This window comes from Sorex araneus, chromosome 4 (assembly GCF_027595985.1).
Source record: "Sorex araneus isolate mSorAra2 chromosome 4, mSorAra2.pri, whole genome shotgun sequence".
Lineage (NCBI taxonomy): Eukaryota > Metazoa > Chordata > Mammalia > Eulipotyphla > Soricidae > Sorex > Sorex araneus.
Window position 1 is genome coordinate 172,324,191 of NC_073305.1, and position 14,610 is coordinate 172,338,800.

Consider the following 14,610-nt stretch of genomic DNA (forward strand, 5'->3'; position numbering starts at 1 on the left):
TCCTTCCTTCCTTCCTTCCTTCCTTCCTTCCTCCCCTCCTTCCCTCCTTCCTTCTTTCCCTCCTTCCTTTCGATTTTTTGGATCACACACCAATTACTCAGGAGTTACTCCTGGCTCTTCACTCAGGAATTACTCCTGGCGGTGCTCAGGTGACCATATGGGATGCTGAGGATGGAACCGGGGTCGGCCACATGCAATAGCTCAGGAGCTATTTCTGGTTTTGTTTGGGTGTCACTCCTGGTGGTGTCTGGGGTAACCATGAGGTGCCAGTGTTCAAACCCAGGCTTCCCACATGCAAAACAAGTGCTCAATCCATTAAGCTATCTCTCTGGACTATCAAGCATACTTTTTAAAATGTCAATATCATTAAAGACAAAGAGAAACTAAATAAATCTTTCAGCATAAAGAAGACAAAAATAAATAAATATACCCTAAAATATATATACCCTTTTTGATCCTGGGCCAGAAAAAAAAATCCTACCAACCCCCTCTCTCCCATGACCTTCACTGTGTCTGTTCTTTCACGGACTGCATTAATGTCCCTGCTAGGGATGATAAACACTCTGCTTATTTGGGTGCTCTGGGGTCACTCCTGGCAGCATGTGGGGACTGACGATGAAACTCGCCCTTTATACAAAGTGTGCAGCTTTGCCCTTTGAGCTTGTCCTGGTCAAGTGTTACCTTATTTCAGCTTTATTAACTAACGTGTAAAGACCTGTTTCATGGGACCAAGGAAGTAGTACAAGAGTTAGGCACTTTCCTGGCACACAGCCAACTCCAGTTTGATTCTGGTTGCCATATATGGTCTCCTGAGCACAGATCCAGGAGTAGTCCCTGAGCACTGCTACTGTAGCCCAACCCCACTCCCCAAAAGGCTCATTTTGTGTTCTGAAAACTCACATAAACATGAGTCTTTTTTTTTAAAAAAAATTATTTATTTATTTATTTATTTTTGTGTTTTGGGGTAACACCTGGCAATGCACAGGGGTCACTCCTGGCTCTGCACTCAGGAATCACTCCTGACGGTGCTCGGGGGACCATATGGGATGCTGGGGATCGAACCCAGGTTAGCTGCGTGTAAGGTAAAGGCACTCCCCGCTGTGCTATCACTCCAGCCCCTAACATGAGTCTTGAAGAGATAGCTAATTACTATACTGATATTAATGCAAAACAATCAACATTTATATTTATAAGGTTATTTTACAACCAACTTGTCCTACATTAGACCATGTATCTTGTATCGTGTGTGTCTGTGTTTGGGGGCGGAGAGGGGAAAGGGCAGGCTGGGAATTAGACCCAAGGCCTCACACATGCAAAGCAACTGCTGCACCACTGAATTACCTCCCTGGCCTTCCATCATTCTTCTTACCTGATGTTCATTTTTTTTCTTTTAATAATTAGCATCCCAAGCCAAATCGCATGAATTATGAAAAATTGAATTGAATAGTTTGCCTAATATCATTATGATTTTTAATTCATAAATATTTTCATGTACTTTAGATTATTCTATGGACTGAAGCAATAGCACAGCAGGTAGGGCATTTGCCTTGGATGCGACCGCCCCGGGTTCGATTCCTCCATCCCTCTCAGAAAGCCCCGAAAGCTACTAAGAGTATCCTGCCCGCACCGAGGAGCCTGGCAAGCTACCCGTGTTGTATTCGATATGCCAAAAAAAGTAAGAAGTCTCACAATGGAGACGTTACTGGTGCCTGCTCAAGCAAATGGATGAACAACGGTACAACAGTGCTACGGTACTACAGTGCTATTCTAGATTATTCTATGTATAGTTGTATAAAGATATGCATTGTAATTTTCTTTTGCTATTTAAGTCTTCTCACACATTTCCCTGCCAGATGTTTTCTTCATTAAATGTTGATCTGGGAAAGTTGCAATACTTTTTAAAATTATCACATTGAGGGGCTGAAGCAATAGCACAGTGGGTAGGGCATTTGCCTTGCACTCAGCCTACCCGGGTTCGATTCCTCCATCCCTCTCAGAGAGCCTGGCAAGCTACCAAGAGTATCCCGCCTGCATGGCAGAGTCTGGCAGGCTACCCATGGTGAATTCGATATGCCAAAACCAGTAACAACACAATGGAGACATTACTGGTGCCCGCTTGAGCAAATCAATGAGCAATGGGATGACGGTGACAATGAGCCCGTAAGAAAAACAATGCCAATTAAACTACTGCATAATATTGTATTTTATCATTTAAAATTATGTTTTATTTGAATTGAATATATGTTTTATTAAAATTGAAACCTTCATTTTTAGACTTATTTAGCCATTTTTTACTATGTGTTATGTTTCCTTGAAAACAAAAGAAAAAATTAGAGAACAAAATTGATAAAGAAGGCCAAAGACAATACAAGAGGTAAGGTTTTGCTTGCAGCCAATCCCAGTTTAATCCCCTCCCCTAACTCTGGCACGGTTTTATGGGTCCCCCTGAGGACCAGAGGTCACTCCTGAGCCCACAGCCAGGAAAGGCCCATCAGCACATCCCCCTCATCCCCATTGATAGAGGAATTCTTATCAGGTACATCATAAAAAAGCAACTTACCTGATTCAGTGTTTGAATCCAAGACATCAACATCTTGTTTTCATATCCTCTTCCGGAGTATCAAGAAACAAGATGCAGGATTGCTTAGAAATGCTCCTTTGTTTTTTTCTGAGTCAACTTTATGAGCCACTGCCATCAGTCTGTAAGTTCTGATACTGGTATTTTTCTTTCTCAACTAAATTTAGCATTGCGTTATTTTCTCTCGATTTAATTACACGCTGCCTTGTATCTCGAAGCGGAGCGTTGGTGTTATAGTTCAGTAGGAGAGCACATCGTGCTGCTCCCTGAGTTGATTCCTGGTACTGTAAAAATGATAATAATAATAAGTAAATAAATAAGAGTAACAGATAGTTCCTAAACATTTGAGGTTGCTACCCAGTGCCTGTTGCCCCAGTCAAGTCACTCACTGTTACAAAGATCATGCCGTTATTCTAAGAGCTGTGGCACTGTCCTCCTGTCTTGAGTTGCATCATTGAGTGAATGATGAACCCTTGCACATACCTTAGTGCTAAAAAACTGCTGCATTCTTTTGTGACCTTCGTTTTCCATTTCCACAAAACATTTTAGTATTGCTCTGCAAGAAAAGAATTTTTCTCTTCACTGATGAGGAATATTTGCTTCGGTATCCTGAACAAACAAGTAAGATTCAGAAATTCATATGAATTTAGAGTACTGTTAAACTGATGATTTTTTCTCCCAGCAGCATCAGGGTTTTTTCAAGAGCATTTTCATAACACTGAAATATTTCTGATTGATAGATAGCACAGTGGGTAGGATGTTTGCCTTGCATACGGCCGACCTGGATTTGATTCTTTCGTCCCTCTTGGAGAGCCCGACAAGGTGCCGAGAGTATCCTGCCTGCAAGGCAGAATCTGGCAAGCTTCCTGTGGTGTATTTGATTTGCCAAAAACAGTAACAACAAGTCTCACAATGGAGACATTACTGGTGCCCGCTCGAGCAAATCGATGAACAACGGAGACAACAGTGCTACGGTGTTCTGTGGAGCCACTAAAAACCTTGGAGAGCTTGCCAGCAAAAACTGAGAAAAAATTGTGCGTGATTGGGGCTGGAGCACTAGTACAGTGGGTAGGGCATTTGCCTTGCATGCGGTCGACCCAGGTTCGATTCCCAGCATCCCATATGGTCCTCTGAGCACTGCCAGGGGTGATTCCTGAGTGCAGAGCCAGGAGTGACCCCTGTGCATTGCCAGGTGTGACCCATAAAGCAAAAAAGAAAAAAAAAGAAAAAAATTGTGCATGCAATCTGAGCCTCTTTGCTCCTTCTTAAATTAAGCTAATTTTCTCTTTTGTTTCTGATGTTTGTTTGCTTGTTTAGGGGCCACACCTGGCCATGCCCAGGGTTTACTCCTCACTCCATACTCCTCCGGAATCACTCCTGACCGTGCCCGGGGGAGGCCACATCCAAGGAAAATGCTGCGCCCAAATTACGCTAATTTTCACGTGTGTTCTTTGTCTTGGCTCTCTTAGATTTATCTACAGGGATTAAATTGTAGTCATCCCTGGTGATAACAAAGTCGGAAGTGTGTCCTGAGACTGGGGACAGAGCTGAGAGGACTGAAGCACAGGCCTGGCAGGTAGACGGCCTCAGAACCAACCCCCGGCACTGCCTGACCTTCTGAGCCCCGATGCATTTAGACCCTTGTGGCCCCAACATGACCAGGAAGGCCCCAAAGAAAACAAACATTAGAACAAAGAAAATGAAAGAAAATGCATTCTCTGTTGTCTGCTTTCATTCTTAACTTCCAACTATCCCCGCCCACTCCCACCCCCCATCCCCGCCAGAGAGACAGCACAGCGGGGACGGCATTTGCCGTGCACGTGGCCAACCCGGGTTAGATCTCCGACGTCCCATAATGTCCCCTGAGCAATGCCAGAAGTGATTCCTGAGCGCAAAGCCAGGAGTAACCCCTGAGCATCACTGGGTGTGACCCCCCCTAAAATAAAATCTATTTCTCCTTCCCAAGGAAACTATTTGACTGAGTCATAGTTGCCATTTTTTGCAACTCAACAATAATTAGCAGTCATTCACATCTTTTTTTTTTTCTTTAGTTTGTTTTATCTTTGATTTTTGGACCATACTCGGCTGTGTTTGGGGCTTAATCCTGGCTCCGAGCTCAGAGATCACTCTTGGAAGGGTTTTGGGGACTGTATGGGGTGCCAGTGATGGAACCCTGGTGGGCCATGTGTGAGCCAGGCACCTGACCCTCTGTTCTCTCTCTCAAGCCCCAGTCACTTCACATGTTTAAGGATTCACTTAACATTTGAATGTGAGCCCTGGATCTAAAAAATCTGTTTCTGGGGGAGCTCTTATGAAGAGATCATTTTCATTTATTTTTCAAACAAAACTTTGAGTATGTGGGAAGAGGAACCGCAAGGTGAAGGGGACACGCACTAGAATGTGCATCTTTCTCATTTCTACTTCCAACACAGCACCTATTAAGGGTGAAAATTTTATTTTTGAGCAGTGCTGATTAAGAGACAAGGCAAAAGCATTTGATTCCTCTTTGAGTGTCCCCCTAAACTTTCTCTTTAGGACGTGTAATCTCCCTAAGTTTTCTCCTTTCTTTAAGAAAATAAATAAACCCAATTATCCATTCTTTCAGAGAAACCATTTCCTATGCCTCTAATTATTTCCTTTACTTTCTTTGGGACTGTGTCCAAATTTTTTTTTCCTTTTGCACACGCAGGGTGATGATGTAATTTATTGTTCAAAGCTGGTTCCACTTTCAGCGTGACAAGAGGTGTGAAAATAATTAACAGTGTTAATTGATTTTACAGTTCAGTTTAATTGATGAATATAGGGTCCAATCTAGTTTTCCCTCCCAGTACACCAGTCTGTACTGTTACCTTATTCATATCACACTTTCCGAGTCTGTCTCTGATGCAAATAAGCGATGCTTCTGGACGCCTGGCTCTGATTAAGTATTGAAAAGGGTGTTTGGCCACATGACGCGGTCCCATTTGCAGCTCCAAACTCTTAAACCTTATTATGAATGTGTTATGCATAAGTTATAGCACATGATGATATTCCCAAACAGGAAAGGCAAAACAAGGATCCTTAGTAGCCATGAGGTAATACTCGGTAGTCTTCAACTGTTGCCTCGGGGGCAATTGTGTCTGCATATTTGATCCTTAGTTTAGTGCTAGACACACATTGCAACGGTAATTTACTATTCAAAGGAGATTTTTCAAAAGTTTTAGCTCGTTGCTAAGCAACAATTAGAAGGGAAGGAAAACAGGGAAATTTTTACTGGTTTTTTGTGTTTACTAGTTTCCAAAAAAAGTACTCTTAGTACAAATAGGACCTGTTTGACCATTTGTACTTGGAAAATTGAAAGTGTGACTTTTTTTTTTTACAATCAGAACTACATAAACCAGAATTATTCTTAAGCACAAAGAAATTCCATATGATTATATAAACATCTGTTTACATAAGACAGTTTATACTGCATCTAATTGTTTGATTAAACAAAATATCTGAAGAGGAAATCAAAATGGTTGGGGAAAATCTGCCTCAGTGATTCTTGCATTTTTCTCAAATAGTTTGGTAGCACAAAAATTGACCATTAGTGAGCTACTAAACTTCAAACATCAGTTTTATTATCTTATGAAATCATCTTATTTATACTAACAAAAAACTATCACATATATTACTAGTTTAGATTCAGGAGTTCATGGAATGTAGTAAATTCTTTCTCTGCCAGTTTAGCAAGTAGTTAAGATAATTTTTGAAATATAGGGGGGGTTGGCTCCAAAGTCCTATTCCTTATTTTTTTTTCTTTGCTTTTGCTTTTTGGGTCACACTCGGCAATGCACAGGGGTTACTCCTGGCTCTGCACTCAGGAATTACTCCTGGCAGTACTCAGAGGACCATATGGGATGCTGGGAATCAAACCCAGGTCGGCTGCGTGCAAGGCAAACGCCCTACCCGCTGTGCTATGGCTCCAGCCCCAAGTCCTATTACTTTTTTAATAAAGTATTCAGTCTTGTATTTCAGTTGCTATGTCATAAAGACCTAGAGTTTCTTAATCGAGACACCTAGCACTAAAACTAGAAGATATTGTTATCAAAAACAATTTAAAAAAATGTTTGACTAGGGAAACATTTGAGGAAGAATTTTAAAAAACGGTAGCTTTTTCTGAAATATATATTTGTCATTCATAGTATTTAAGCACCCAGGAAACTGAGAAGTAGACAATCTGTAGACTATTTTAAAATAGATGTTTGTGGGGCTGGAGAGATAGCACAGCGGGTAGGGCGTTTGCCTTGCACGCGGCCGACCCGGGTTCAAATCCCAGCATCCCATATGGTCCCCTGAGCACGGCCAGGGGTAATTCCTGAGTGCAGAGCCAGGAGTAACCCCTGTGCCTCGCCAGGTGTGACCCAAAAAGCAAAAAAAAAAAAAAACAATAAAATAGATGTTTGTTTTACATTCATTCTTGGATAGTCTACTTCACATTAATTGAGGAATAAAAAAACATGCATGAGTATTTCAAATATGTAAATTAGTATGCTATTGTGTGGCTTCTCTTGTAATGCATAGGAATTTAGCCCCCAAATCCAGAGAGAAGATTCCTCTTTTTATCTGGCTTCCTCTCTCATATATCCAGTTTTGGCTCTAACAAAAGTTCTCTTTGGTGGGTAAGGTTTTAAATCTCATGCAGTTTTAAATCTTTGAAATCATGTTTTGTATAACCCAACTTCCGGGCGCGAGGTATGGGTGGGTGGGGAGGAGCCCTCCCAGGCCGTGCTTACGGGCCACTTAAGCACGGCCACCCGGGTTTGATTCCCACGAACTGGGGGCCGCTCCTGACAGTGCTCCCTCAGCTGGCCTTGATGGTCCAGCCGTGCATGGATGTGGGGCTGCAGTGGCTGGCCCCCCAGCTGGGGACTCCATAGCTGTGTCCAGCATGGCTCAAAGGAGTCCCAAGCAAGCAGAATATGTGCTCCTGATCCCTGGTTATCTCTCGGTCCTTTTTTATTTTCTCTCCTTTTGGGGGTTTGGAGGTGAGTGAGGTGATCCCAAGTAATGCTCAGGAGATCCCAGCCCAGCCATCGCTCACGTTTAACCAGACCCATGGTTCAGTGCAAAGGTGGAAGATGCTATGCTGTTGTGTCCGCACTGTCCTGGCCACATCCGGCGGTGCTCAGGGTCCCCCAGGGTGGCACCTTGCAACGCTGGGTGGTGGGGGGAGGGGACCACGTGAAGGAGGAACGGAAACTAGATGTAGCACATACTAACATGCGTCTGAACTGCGTCTGAACTGCTGTGTTCTCTCCAGCCCCTCATCCACTTTTTTGAACAGAATTGAAAATAACATGTCTGAAAAATTCTCTTTTCAGGATCGGGGATGTGGGCCAAGTGATGGGGCACGTGCCCTGCATGGGCGACCCGGGGTCTGGCCCCTGCCCACACAACCCTTGAGCACAGGTCGGTCCCCCCAAATTATTGCTTATATGAAAAACGTTTCTAGCAGCTGTCAACTCCCTATCCCGTAAAAGGTACTTGGACTCATGGACTCACCACGTCTGTCTGGGTTTCTCCCTCTCTGCTCTGCTCATGAGCTCATCTACCAAGAGCTTCACTGCAGCAATTCTCATTTTCTCCTCTGCTACCAATTTTCATTTGTTCCTAAACATCATACAACAGAAATTGCTCCTCTTCCTCCTCCTCCTCCCCCTTTCCTTATATGGAAATATAGAAATGGGATGTAGCTGCAAAAGAAGCATAATAATGTCTAAGTTAACATTTTTCTTTTAAATTATTTATGTACCATAAGTTAAAATGCCTTTATTCATTATTAACATGTTGTTAAATCTTATGCAAATGATTTAACACTGATTGCTGCAATGAATTTGCACCTATTTCTTCTTAAAAAAAAAATGGGGTCAGAGAGTACCGGATGTAAGGTGGCTGCCTTGCAAGTTGCCCTCTCCAGTTTCGTTCCAGGCACCGCAGAAGGTTCCCCTGAGCATCACCAGGGGTCACTCCTAAGCACAGATCCAAGAATAGTCCATGAGAACCACTATCTGACCCAATCCCGCTCCCCCAAATATACTAAGCCCCTCTCTCACATCTCCTATTTATTGTTTATATTTACTTGATACCATTATAGCATCTTCCTGAAAAATTAAAAAAAAATCTTCATGGGTCAGGATTATAAATGAATCCCAAATAAGATAAATCCAGCCCTGCTCAGGAATCACTTCAGCTGCTGAGATCAGTCGTGGGAGCCTCGCCCTGCCCTCAGGGGATTGTGGACGGCTGTCTTGGGGTTTTTACCCTGGGAACCACAGACCGTGGTACCTTCCAAGCCATCAAAGGTTCTCAAAATTCTCCGGTGGGAGTAAACCACAGACTGAGAGGGAGTTTGCAGTTATTCAAACCACAGTTGGGAGTAGCTTTTCAGACTGGGTTAGAGCAGGGGGGGCAGGAGGAGGGGTGTCTCTTTTCCATGATTGATTTCAGCCGGGTTTAAGTACGAGGGAAAGAAGGTCTCTGGAACGCCCTCATAAGTGGTGCCTTCACTGGAACAAACCGGCAGCAAGAAACGCCCCATGACCATGGTTGGGTCAACTGCAATGGGAGCCATTCTCCTAGCTTTAATTGAAACAACTGGTATCTTTTGACCAGATTTGCTTCTGCAGTTTCTCACTGGGCCAGTTTGCTGGAGATCCGTATATTTGCCATCAACCCTGTTATCACTCTCCCCTTTTAGAGCCTGTCAGCAACATCAATGAGAATTTTTTTCTTTTTAGTTGAATCACTGTGAGACACACAGTTACAAAGCTGCTCATGGTCGGGTTCCAGACATACAATGTTTCAATACCCATCCCTCCACAAGTGCGTATTTCCCACCACCAGTGTCCTAGTTTCCCTCCCGCCACCCCCACCCCTGCCTGCCTCTGGGGCTCCAACCCCTAATTCATGTCTAATATGAAAATAAAGCATATTGAATTCTTAGAAGATGAAGGACCAAAGGACAGACAACAGTGAGATTCAGACTGTCTTTTCTTCCCGTTTGCTTTTTGTGTTTTTAAAAATTATTTTAAATTTAAATTTAAAGTTTTTTCAAACCGTCTTTTCTTTGGGTACTTCTCATCTGGTTTTGTGTATCCTATGAGCCAAACAGTAAAAAATAAAATCCTCCTGGTACTCTTTCTTTTAGGATTAAATTGCAGAGTTCTACTTTTAATCCTTGACTACTTCAGACAGTGGTGCCAAGTTCACTGAAAGTTGCATGTTCTAGAGTTAGGCCCCTCATCTCTTTGGAGATCAATTATGTATGAGCAAATTTGTACTAAGTCACTCTGAATCATTCCACAGTAAATATTTTATGGATTGGAGGCTATGATGAATTACCTTCTTACTTTGAAAAACAAATCTACTTTGTCTTGGTTTTGAGGATGGCAGATTTAAAAAAGAACACTTTTACTTTTGATGAACCTGTGTCAGATCATCAGAAACCTCAGCAAAAGCAATTGGCTTCCGCTATATCCAATACGGTACACAAAAAATTCGAGGAGGTAGAAGAGCACTGGGAAAACTTGGTTTTGTGTGTAGTTGAAAATAAAATATATGCTATTTTCAATGGGTTCCCCCCCAAAAGGAAAAGAAATCCATGTGTACACCTACCATAATGAAAATTAAACAAAACCAATGGGGGGAAAAAATTAGGAGTAGGTAGAGGAAAAAGAAAGATAATCCACAAAGGGAAGATAAATAACTATATTTTGTTTTTTTTTTTAAATTCTTTTATTTCTTTTATTTATTCTTTTTTCCCCCTTAATTAAAAAAACCATATTTTGACAGTTAATTTCTCATAGCAGTAGTGGAAGCAGGGAATGGTTAAGTATCTTTGAAGACCTTGTAGAGTGCAAGAGCGCCTAGGAAGGAATTCTCACCTCCTGCGGTGGTGATTTGGTCATAGCACCTTAATAAGTGTTTCTTAACCACAGAAACACTGTGTGCTCCGCTACCTTGTAGCACAATAATGGATATTAATTCCCAAGCACTCAAGGTCATAAGTCTAATTTTGTTCTCAACTGATACCCACTTCTTTTTTTATGGCGGGGAGTGGGGGGGGGGGAGTGTACGAAGGTCTTACTCCTGGTTCTGGCTCTACACTGGGAGATCACTCCTGCCAGACTTGTGCAACTCTATGTGGTTCCAGTGAGCTGCATCAGCTGCATGCAAGGCTGGACCATTTGTTGTACTATTCCTCTGGCTCAACATTCATTTTTTAACTATTTTTTTAACTGACCGTTTACATATCATAACTATCTCTGGGATTATATAAATACACTACTCTGACACCTAGTAACCTTTATATTTTGCACACGTTGATAGTCCTATATCAAAGCAAAAAGCCTCTGAATAAACAAAATGCATTTATGAATAAAATATACTAGGGCTAATATATTTGAACTATTCACTGTTCAAACTAAATTGTGAATAGATTTTTTTACTTAAACATATAAAGAGCAAAAACTTTGACCCTATTAATGTCAAACTAGTAATTACTAAATATCTATCCATGGGCAACTCCGGACAAGCATACACACACATTAACATGAAGCTAAATGTTTTAAAATATGAAATTGTTTAAAAACTCAACTGTCGGGGCTGGAGCGATAGCACAGCGGGTAGGGCGTTTGCCTTGCATGCGGCCAACCCGGGTTCGATTCCCAGCATCCCATATGGTCCCCTGAGTACCGCCAGGAGAGATTCCTGAGTGCAGAGCCAGGGGTAACCCCTGTGCAGAGCCAGGTGTGACCTGAAAAGCAAAAAAACAAACAAACAAACAAAAAAAAACCTGTCAACTGTCATGAGTTGGCAGTGTGACTGCAATACAAACTTTCACATTGTGCTCAACAAGTTTCAAATTTTTTTGTTATAAAGCATTCATTTATTGTATCTAGAAAATACCTATCTTATACCTAGATAGACAGATATTATATTATATTTATTTATTTATTTATTTATTTATTTATTTATTTATTTATTTTTGTTTCTGGGTCACACCCAGCGATGCACACACCCTGGCTCATGCACTCAGGAATCACTCTTGGCGGTGCTCGGAGGACCATATGGGATGCTGGGAATCAAACCCAGGTCAGCTGCGTGCAAGGCAAACGCCCTACCCGTTGTGCTATCTCTCCAGCCCCTCCCACTGATCTTTTTAAGAGACCTCTTTAGAGTCTGGTTTATTCCAAATTAGAATAATCAAAGAAGAAATCTTCCACACTGGCAAAGCAGGGAAAGAATTCAGAAATTCACCTAGGGTTGTACCATAAAAAACAAAACAAAACAAAAAACCTGTTAGTATAGAAAAGAGCTGTTTACTTTTTTACTTCCTGGATTTTTTAAAAAGAATTAAATTCGTGAACAGTAAGAGCCCTCCCCCCCCAGGTTCCCCCAAGGGGACAATTAAATGAAAACAGTGGGAGCCCAGTCTTGACTTGGAGAAGTACAATATTCTGAAGTATAAAGGAGTGCTTTTGAAAAGAGAGGTGAGAAAACCTTTGTTCCTGTTGAATGGTAACATTGTGGCTAACATCCAGGAGACCTTAGCTAGAAGACACCGTGGGGTTTCGAAAGGCTTAGATTTGGAAGTCAACCAAAGTGTGTTTTGATTGATGGTGAAAAGTAACTGTGATTATCCAGTTAATGGTCAGCTTGAGCTGTGAAGAGGACTGAGCATAAAGTCCTCTGCATAGACACTAAAGAAGAATCCCGGGACTGAGAAGAAGCATTTTTTCATTCACTGAAGGAAATCTGTGCATCTGCTTTATGTGTTCATGGCATTTCACATGCAGCATGTGATGTTTGAGAGCTGCCAAAAGAACCAAACACCAATTTAAAGAAAAGTAGGAGCGGGGCTTGTGTAAGGTATATAGCTGGCAAGAATTTTGAGTGTTCGCGTATATAAAGTACATATATATAGCATATATATGTATATATTTAAATTATACCAGGTATATTAGTGTATATTTGTATATTTTTATATATACAGTAATATAAAGGGAAAAAGCACCCTAGTGAATTGGTTGTTACTGAGAATGCTGTCTGGTGGCGCTGGCAGGGGAAAACAAACTGTCCAAGGTGACTAATGATGGAACTAGTACAGAGCGAGGCTATCCAAAATATTAGAGTTTTAAGAGTCCTTTATATATTCTTGATATTGTATGTAAGATACCTGATCTGCAAATATTTTCTCCCATTCTGTAGATTTCTCCTTCCTTCCTTCCTTCCTTCCTTCCTTCCTTCCTTCCTTCCTTCCTTCCTTCCTCCCTTCCTTCCTTCCTTCCTTCCTTCCTTCCTTCCTTCCTTCCTTCCTTCTTCTCCCCCCTTCTCTCTTCCTTCCTTGCTTCCTCTTCCCCCAAAAATCAACCCAGGGTACATGCAAGGCAAGATTTCTATCTGAGCTACATCCCTAGCCCCATATTTTTCCCTTCTACTTTCTATAATTTAACTCTTATATTTGTGTCATTGGTTTATTCTGAGTACATTTTTTGTATATAAAGGAGGGATGTAAATGCCTTTATTATGTAAATATTATGTAAATATCCTATTATCCTTACTTCAATTGATGAAAAGACCATTTTTGGCTCACTTGATGAACATGTATGGACTTCCATTATATTTCATTGGTCTATAAGTGTATTATTAGGCTAAACCATACTGATATTACTATCACTTTTCTAATACATTTCAAAATTTCATTTTCAGATTATTCATTCTTACTGTGCAGAAATGTAATTGACTTTCACATCTTGATTTTATATCCTTCAACTTAATTTACTTGCTTTGCTGTTTTTATCTAGTGATTTAGAATAATGCCTTTCACATTTCTTTTAAAGCTAGTGATTTTCTTGTCATCAGCTCATTTTTATCTAGAAAGCTCATGAGGATCCCCTCAAATATGAAACTTTGCCTAGCAAATAATTTTTTTTTCCCTTTTGGGTCACACCCAGTGACGCACAGGGGTTACCCCTGGCTCATGCACTGAGGAATTACTCCTGGCAGTGCTCAGGGACCATATGGGACGCAGGGAATCAAACCTGGGTCGGCCATGTGCAAGGCAAATGATGTACCTGCTGTGCTATTGCTCCAGCCCCGCTACCCCTCTTTTTATTCCTAGCACTATACCTTGGCACATATCCACTCAAACTGATGTAGGCAGGTAGATAGGGAAAGGCCCTTGGCAATGAAACAGATGAACAAAGTCTCTGGGAAAGAGAAACCTGAGACTGACCCACCTTGTGGATACAGAAAACAGACCTGATAAGACCTTCAGTGACCCTGATGAGGTTGGACCCCTCCCCACGAAGTTCCTCAATTCCCTAGACCTCTCCCTTAATCTGATTAAAATGTGATCCAGCCTAAAGAAGACCGTCACCACTCCCAATCTCCCTGGTAACCTCCTTAGCAATGGGCTTTTACCTGGAAAGAAGCCCCACGTGGGAGCAGGTTGGAGAAACCCTATAAAGGCCACCTTGAACAAAGGAAGTGCGCGCATATGCTGCCTGAGCCCATGTGCTGCTTGTGCCCACGTGGCACATGTGGTGCCCGAGCACATGTGTCGCCTGCATCTTCCCCCTTGAGATCATGTCCAGTGCTAGGATGTGTGTAAAGCTCTCTCCATCCTTGGAGGAGCCCACGTTCTTTCTTGAGCATGTTACTCCTGCTGTTTTTCTTTTCCACTTATCCCTTCCTCCTTCCCTCAGAAACCTCTGAATAAAATCTATTACTTCACTGTCTGCTCCTGAGATTCTTTTCCGAGAGCGAAGACAAGAACCCAGTAACTCTGGGTCCCGGGTGGTAGAGGCGGCTGGGGAAGAAAGTGACCGTCTTTCTCCTTCACGGAAGTCATCCGTGGGGCCCACCGACATCAAAACAACCCTTTTATGCCCGAATTTACTCTGTAAAGGCAGCTGTGTCAGAAAGGGAGATTGGAGAAGTGCATATCTGGAACTCTTTCCAAAGCTGCTCTTCTGTTTTCTTGTCCCTTGGACTGGCTCTCTGAG

General features: G+C 42.1%; 1 protein-coding gene across 1 annotated transcript in view; it reads right to left on the reverse strand.

Moving 5' to 3' along the window:
• EPM2A (EPM2A glucan phosphatase, laforin) overlaps positions 1-2,693 on the reverse strand; it is a 128,805-nt gene extending 126,112 nt beyond the window's left edge. Inside the window, exon 1 of the mRNA XM_055135533.1 lies at positions 2,561-2,693. The gene's annotated coding sequence lies outside the window, so the exon portion shown is untranslated. The remainder of the gene's footprint in view (positions 1-2,560) is intronic.
• Between the last annotated feature and the right edge of the window lie 11,917 nt (positions 2,694-14,610).